Genomic DNA, 8,964 nt, shown 5'->3' with positions numbered 1-8,964 from the left:
ACTTGAAGAAGTTGTAACATGCACGGTGGCCACAACTTGGTAAACCATTTCTGCAAGGGGGCTAAACCAGATTGAGAGTAAGCTGAGGGAGTCTCAAGCTCATTGGTGAGTAGGGTGTGTGTGTGTGTGAATGTGAAATCTTCCACTGGTGGAATGGAAGAAAGAGAAGAATTCATTCCAAAGGTATGAAGACAGCTGAAGCAGGTGTTGTAGAATGCTTGGCTAGACATAGAAGACATTAAGGTCATCCACTGCTTCTTCTAGAGCCTTTGGCAGTGTCTTGATTCTGTCTTGCCAGGATGGATCATGATGATTTTGTGTAGCTCCTCCTCACTTAAATTTACAAAAACAACAAAAGATATCACTCATAACCATTTCTCAAATCCCTGTGGCATTAGGCAAGTGATGAAGCAGCAGGTGCAGATATACTGGGAGCTATAGTCACAACCCTGAATACGGGTGGTCCACGCCAAAGAGTCATTTCTCCACTGAAAGAATCAGTGAAATTCAGTAGTCCCCTGGGTGACTGAGCAGCATCTTTAAGGATCACACTGCTCACCATCTGATGTGAGGGAGGGGCTAGAAAAGGTGCCCTAAAAATTGTCTGCTTACTCAACCCTGACCTTGCCATTAGGCTCCTTTCAAAGTGGCAAAGCACCTGGTGCTGATTCTATTCCAGTTGAGATCTATAAGGGGGGGGGGGCTGTCCTTGCTCAACCAAAAACTGATTGAAATTTTACATGTTATATGACATAAAGAATTCAAAGATGCCTCCATTTTTCATATCTTTAAAGGTAAAGGGAATAGATTGTCCTGTGACAATCACAAGGGTATTTCTCTTTTAGTCATTGCTGATAAGATTCTTGCCAGATGGTCACTGCCCTGAGAGCCAGTGTGACTTCAGAGAGGGTAGAGAGCAGTCGATAATGGTGTTTGCTGCCTGACAACTCCAGGAAAACTGCCAAGAACAGAATAGAGGACTGAAAACAACATTTATATATCTGACCAAGGCCTTTCATATCATCAGTCATTAGGGCTTATGGAAAATTAGGTTGAAATTTGGTTGCCTGGAGTTCTTCAATTCGCCATCAATTTCATGATGACATGCATGCCAAGGTTCTGGATAGTGGAAAACAGCTGCTCCTGGCCCCTTTTACTCTTATTCCTTTTTGTCATTTACTCTCTTCTTTCATTTTCCTTTATTTCAACCATCAATTCCATATAAAAATAAGGGATTATTATCCTCACTTTTCTGTAATTGTGCCATATCTGTTCACTGCAACTTAACTTCAAATGGACTGACTTAGGATTCTTCTAGATAAAGGAGAGAAAGGGAGGTACAATTACAGTGCCTGGATTGGAGTTGGAGATACCAGGTCTCCAGAGTATCTCTTTGAAAGAAAAAAGGGAATTTGAATGGGATCGTATCACTTGATTCTATAGAATGATTGAAATCTAAGTTTTGGATGTACCTCATTCCCCCATTCTAAATCAATCCATTAATAAGAAAATCAGCATAGGTTGGCAGGAAACTCCACCAAAATAATAGGAATATCCACCACTCCTCTTTCCTACTGTTGATATCCCAAGGCTGGAAACTGCCCATATCTGAATTAGTTTTCCTTTAGATTCTGTTTGTCTGAAACTACACCATTTTTTGTGATACACACTGTTTGTGATGCACCATACCCAACATGGTGACTGTTTTCATTTGAGAGAAATCAGCTTGGTGAGTTGGGTTGACCAGATAACAACTTCACCACTATGGAGTCAGCTTTGTACTGTCTAAAGGAGAGGCTCCTGGTTCCAGATTTCAAAATGCCCCTGCCTAATGGGGGAAATTCTGATGCAATTTTTTGAAAACTCTCAATTTATTGGTGAAGATAATAGGCATGAGACAAGATGAAGACATGCTACTTTTGGCTACAGTCTTTGTTTGTTTAGTCATCTGCCACTCTTTTAAATAAATCATCATCCTTGGGGCAATTTCAGGGGTCATTATACTGAAATTCCTGACTTTCATGCTTTCATTGATTTACCTTGTCTTGAGTCTACCATTTCGTGATTCCTCTTTCATTCTTTACACTTATTGTGAGCACATAAGAATTTCCAAGTTATCCTGTTCCAGCATCAGAGTCAATTTTATCCATGTCACAGTTGTCATTTGTGTAGTATGTGTGGATGCAATAATGATTGGGATTTCTTAAAATAGGATCTTTCAGGCTATCTTTTGCCTGCTATCCCAAGATGTTAGTCTGAAGTCCATAAACATTTGTGACTCCCACAAATATCCTTCTATATCCCATCTTTTTTTTCTCCTTCCACCCCAACAGTTCTGGCAAGAATATACCCCATCACATTCATATCCTCTTGGCCAATCTTTTTGTTGTGATGCCACCTGATCTGAACCCAATTATCTATGGAGTCAAGACCAAGCCAATTAGGGCTCATGTCCTCCAAATCTTCATAAAAAATGATTCATAGCTTGTGTCATAAAGTCAGTCTTTATTGAACTAGGATTAAAAATATAGGCAATATCAGAACAGAACTCTCAAAGAGCATTGAGGACCTAACAAAATGGTAATCATATCAGTGTCATCTTTTATTCATATTGCTTTTGGCATATAATTATGTTGTCTTATTTATCTTTAAAGTGAAAATTGAAATGTTTCAAAATGTTTATAATTTTTGAAATAATTTTATCTAGATACAGGGAATAAGTAAGATAGGAGTTACAGAGTTCCATTTTACCAAATAAATTTGTGACTTTATATTTATATATCTATACATAGATATGTATACATATCTATGTATAGAGATATATATGACATGTTCTTTGTAATTTGGATATATTGCTGGATAAATATGAATCACGAATACATTGGATGGAGAGAGGTGGTGCAATGGATATATCTGAAATCCTATCTGACAGATTTACTAGTTTGGAAAAAACACTGAAACTCCTTCAGTTTCAGTTTCCTCACGAAAATAATGGGGATAATAGTATCCTCAGAGGATTGTTGTCAAAATCAAATGAACATGAACTGATGCAAAATGAAGTAGCAGAACTGGGAAAACAATTTATATTTTAACCACAATAGTTTGAACACAAATAACCTCAAAAGCCTTTGGCCATCAGAATAAAATTGGTACTTTTTTAAAAAAGGGAACTCAAATTGAATAACAACTGCAAAGTACTTTACAAACCCTAAAGTTCTATGTGATTGCTAGTTGATCTTAAAAGGTCATAGACTGAGAGCCAATATGCTATTTAGAGGCCATTGAAATCAACCAATTTGTTTATAAATAAGGAAATGATAGGCTAGATAATTCAAGTGACTTGCTTATTGGGTCACATAACTGGGGAGTTTCTCAGGTAGATTTCAAACTCGAATATTGATGACTACAAGAACAGTGCTTTATCCAACATACCATCTATTTGCTTATTTTAAATTTTTATTATCTCCTAAGTAAGAGTAGGAACTTATTTAGATTGTTTTCTTTCCAAAGAATTCTTGGTGAGGGATAATGGGAAGATTTAGGCCTTCCAGTACTTTTTTTCCTGGAAAGATGTTCAAAAGATTAAGAGAATCAATGGCCAAGAGCTCATAGATCTGGGAGGCAAATTTAATTCCCATGCAACCTGAATAAAATTCAAGTATTTGAACATACACAAAAGTTGCTTTCTTTTGATTTATCTTCTCTTGGTTTTGATCATGACCTAATAGCTAGAGTCCCAGGTTGAGTCAAAAAGATTTGAGTTCTACCCATCTATGTAGACATGGACAAGTCATTCAACAGTTCTTAACTTCAGTTCCTTATCTATAAAATGATGGAGTTAAACTCAAAGATCTCTCAAGGATATATTAACTTTAAATTTATTATTCTTTGATTCTCTGCCTAGTTTGTATGTTGGGTTTAGTTTATCTCTTGTTACAATTATTTTAATCATCTAGAACATTACCTGGATGTTGAGGGAAAACATGAAGTAGAGGAAGATAAGTTTTGTACAATACAGAGTTGCAGAAGGTGGAAGTCCTGCTCCTATTTTTATGACTTTAGCAAGTCATATAACTTCCTCATAAAGACCTCAGTCTTCTCTGGTATTTGGACCAGATGTTATCCAAGCATCATTCTACATCATCTAAATCTGTGATATTATGACCTGAGTTATAATCTTCCCTCTGACATTTCATGAAGTCTTGTATTCAGATCCACTTATTAGCTATGTCACTCTAAGTAAGACACTTCTCTTCCTTCACTCTCAGCTTCTTCATCTGTAATATGATGATAGGGCATCTACCTTACAGTATTATGGTGAAGATCAGATGAAATATTGTATAAATTTTAGTTATTTTCATTCTCATCATCATCACCACTACCATTATTATTATTGTTGTCATCATCAGTCTACAAAAGTTTAGTGACTTAATTGTTTCTCAGGCATGGAGTAGAACAGTCTCCTTCCAGGCACCTGAATTGAGAGAGTTCTTGAGGTAGTTAATGGCCCAATAGACAGAGTGTTGGACTTGGAATCAGAATGACTAAAGTTCAAATATAGCCTGAGACATCTGCTAATTCTGTGACCTTAAACAAGTAACTTTACCTTTACCTGCCTTAGTTTTCTCAACTGTAAAATGGGAATAATGATAGTATCTTCCTCCCATGATAGTTATGAAGATCAAATGAGTAAATATTCATAAAGCACTTAGCTAGAACATAGGAGGGCCTTCAAAATTTTTATTTCCCCCAAAGCCTAGAATATAGGAGGGCCTTCAAAAATGGTTGTTTCCTTTCTTTCCTCCTGTTAACACTGAATTGGTAAGGAAGGGAATGAAATATTGAAAAGTAAGATATGGTCTCTAAATCTATATTTCCTGGAAGGAGCAAGATTTCCTAGGTGTTTGACAATAAAATTGACCACCAAAGCACAATGAATCTCAATCCATCTATTTTCTCCTTAAAAGGGTTATCTATCCTATTTTGGGGGGGGGTTCTCTGAAGTCATCCCTCTCACTGAGTTGCTAATGAGGGGTAAGTCCTACCATATTGCGGATGACAATGATGATGTTTGTCCTTTGTTCTCAAAGAAGACCATGTCATCAGGGAGGTATGCCATGACAAACAAATGAATTGGATTTGAGGGAGGGAGAAATGTTTTAGTCACCAAATCTCACTTTCTCCTCTGGAGCCTTCTGGGTCCAGTGGCCATATACAAATCAAGATGACTGGAGTTGGCCCAGGAGTTAAGGAAGCAATCAGGATTTAGTGACTTGCCCAAGGTCTCACAGCTATTAAGTACAAAGGATCTGAGGGCAGATTTGAACTTAGATCCTCCTATCTTAAAGGTTTGTCCTTTAAATACTACATCACCTAGTTGCCCCAATGGAATATTCCTTCTCTCACACTTTTTAACATGATATTTTTAGTCATTTTATCAAATGTAGTCTCTGGGATGAATTCAGTAACAAGGTTACTCACTGCACCTTTCAACTTGAAAACCTACAAGCTAAGACCATAGTGGTGAGTGTTGGTGAATGATCTTCTGTTTGCAGATAATCGTGCGCTCAATGCAGACTCTGAAACTCAAATATAACAACGTATGGATCAATTCTCTACTGCTTGTGCTGATTTTGGCCTAATAATTAACTCTAAGCAAACACAGGCACTCCATGAGCCAGTATCACACCTTCCATATGTGGAACCATCAATTGCAGCAAATGGAGAAGCTTTGAATAATGTGGATAAGGTCACTTACTTTGGCAGTGTATTTTTGAGGGAGATACACATTGATAATGAAGTTATATTTGGGAAGCTCTGAAAGAAAGTGTGGAAGAGATTAGACTGACTAACACATTGAAGGTCTGCTGGAACCACTGTGCCTACCTCCTTGATATATATGCCTGTGAATCCTGAACAGTCTATCAGTGCCATGCCAGGACACTGAATGTTTCCATTTAAATTGTCTTAGGAAGATTCTGAACATCATCTGGCAGTATAAGATATGAGACCCTGAGGTCCTTTCTTGAGCTAAGTTGTCAAACATTCAAATATTACTATGATCCATGAGCAAGGCAGGATAGAAAAAGCTCAGAGAAAATGTGAAATGTGTAAGTTTAGAGTAAGTATCCCAGGTGTTCACATGAATTATTTATGCCAGCCTGTAGCAGAGCATTCCAAGCTCATATTGGCCTGATCAGTCACAGTCAGACGCATTCTATCTTCTCTCTTCCATAGTGATATCATTTTGGTCTTCTTCGATAATGAAGGACAAGAATCAGTCAACCAATTAGGAGAAGAGGAGAGAGGGAGATGTCATTTCTACAATGATAAGATTGAATAACAGATTAAATTGTTTAGTAGAAGAGAGTAAAAAGCAAAAAATAACCCTGCAGTTGCCAACCTGGTAATATGTTGTCCTTCCAGTCAGTAATAGGAATATTCTGAAGAGGCGAAGGTTTGCAAGAAAAGGTGGGATGGGAACACATTGTTCTAGGTTTGAATTCTCTTTGGTGGGATTCTAAGGACCCATGCTGGGATCTCATGGTGAGTGTCAACTCCCATTTTGTGTTTCAGTTCTTCAACCTCTTTCTGGCCATCTGCTACTTTCTTCTCTCATATGCTAGGGTTCAGTGACTAATGTCTTCATGATGAATCTTCTTTGAATACACAGCTAAGAGCTCTGATATACTATCAAGCCCAGCCAGGCAATCAGGTAAAACTATTGGGTTAATATAAATCCATTTCTTGCAGTTTTTTCTGATTCTGATTGACTATCCCTTGCCCCAAACAGCTATTTACCTTGAACTTAAATAATTCCTTTTGATGACCATCTATATGTCCCAAATCCAATTCAGAGATTCCCCCCACACATAAACACACAAGGGTGAGTGAGTGGAGAAACAAAGTTCCCCTAAGGGGGCAACTAGGTGGCTCAGTGGCAAGAGCATTGGTCCTGGAATCAGGAGGACCTGAGTTCAAATCTGGCCTCAGACATCTAACAATTACTTAACCATGTGACCTTGGACAAGTCACTTAACCCCTAAATTCCCAAGATGTTCCCTGATTAACATACAAATGAACCCTGGGCAAGTTTTCTTCAACCTTCCCCATTCATGAATTTTGTTATAATTTTCTGATATTTTCTATACAGATTTTGTTTTCTTTTCCCTTCCCTTTTGCTTGAAACTTTCTAAGATGTGGCATTCTTTCTTCTCCCTTCATTTTTCTCATTCCTTCATTTATTTTATTTATTTAATGTTTGATTCCTACTCTATTCATATCCCTTTGCTCATTCTGCTATCTCTTTCTAAGTCCTTTAAGGTGGTGGCTGCTAGAAGGACTTTCATTATCTGTAAAATGAGGTGGAGAAGGAAATGGCAAACCACCCCGATATTTCTGTCAAGAAAACCCTACATGGAGTTGGACTTCTAAGACTCCCTCCACTCAGCTTCTATTTTGACAAACCATCTGTCCAGTCTAGTATATATTATTTCATTTTCCCTGAAAATAAATGTTCTTGGACTGAAAATTCATCCACCTTCTGGGGTCAAAGACTATGATCGGTTAAGGAAGGAACGTTCAGGCAGCCTCTCTATAATCTCAGTGCTCTATACCCCTAGTGCTTAACACAGTACTTGACACATCATAGATTGAGTGTTTGTTGACTTGACTTGAAGAATCTTAGGCACCCTCTTTAGAGTCAGTTTGTCAATTTAGATGCAGTGCAAAGTTTATTAGAATTGGAGTCAGAGAACTAGAATGTGAATTTGTTGTGGTTCAGTCATGTTTAAGTTGTGCCCAATTCTTGTTGAGGATGGAGGAGACTGAATGGGATAAATAACACTAAATGAAGAGGTACAAAGGCCCTGTTTCAATACAGGGAAAGAAGGGAGGAGGTGAAAATGGCCTGAATTCTACTCTCATCAGATTGACTCAAAGAAGGATTGACATTCAGTTAAGAAACTTGTCTTACCTCTCAAGTATTAAAAAGGGAAAGGAGTTGGAGGAGGAAAAGAGGAACTAACAGAAAGAAGGGAAGGAAGGAAGAAGTGACAAAGGGAAAGGGGAAAGAAAGGGGAGGGGCGTTGGATTTAAGAAGGCAAACACACTGAAGGAGGTGGTATTCAGAAACAAAAGGTTGGGGAATATGGATAAGGTGGAAAAAGGGGAAAAACAGAGGGAAGATAGCATGGATGGAGGGCAATAAAGAATTAGTAATTATAACTTTGAATGTGAATGGAATGAACTTTTCCACAAAACATAAGAAAATAGCAGAGTGGATTAAAAACCAGAATCCTACAATATGCTGCTTACAAGAAACTCATTTGAAGTGATACATATAGAATAAAAGGAAAAAGTTGGAGAAGAATATATTTTGCTTCAGCTGAAATGAAAAATACAATCCTTATCTGAGACAAAGCAGTGGCAAAAATAGAACTCATTAAAAGAGATAAGGAAGGAAACTATAGCCTCCTAAAAGGTACCATAGACAATGAAGCAATTTCAATATTAAATATGATATGCACCAAATGGTTTAGCATCCAAATTCTTAGAGGAGAAGCTGAATGAGTTACAGGAAAATATAGACAGCAAAACTCTACTGGTGGGATACTTCAACCTCCTTCTCTCAAATATAGATAAATCTAACCATGAAATAAACAAGAAGGATGATAAAGAGGAAAATAGAATGTTAGAAAACCTAGATGTGATAGACACTTGGAGAAAATTGAATGGGGATAGAAAGGAATCTACTTTTTTCCTGCAGTAGATGGCATTCACACAAAAACTGATCATGCACTAGGGCAAAAAAATTTAGTAATCAAATGCAGAAAGTCAGAAATAATGAATACATCCTTCTCAGACTATAATGCAATAAAAATCACATGCAATGAAGGGCGATAGAGAGATTGATCTTAAACTAATTGGAAACTAAATAACCTCATTTTAAAGAATGACTGAATC

The sequence above is a fragment of the Macrotis lagotis genome, chromosome 1 (genome assembly GCF_037893015.1).
Source record: "Macrotis lagotis isolate mMagLag1 chromosome 1, bilby.v1.9.chrom.fasta, whole genome shotgun sequence".
Classification (NCBI taxonomy): Eukaryota; Metazoa; Chordata; class Mammalia; order Peramelemorphia; family Peramelidae; genus Macrotis; species Macrotis lagotis.
The sequence above is the reverse complement of the archived record's forward strand: the minus strand, read 5'-3'. Positions refer to the sequence as shown.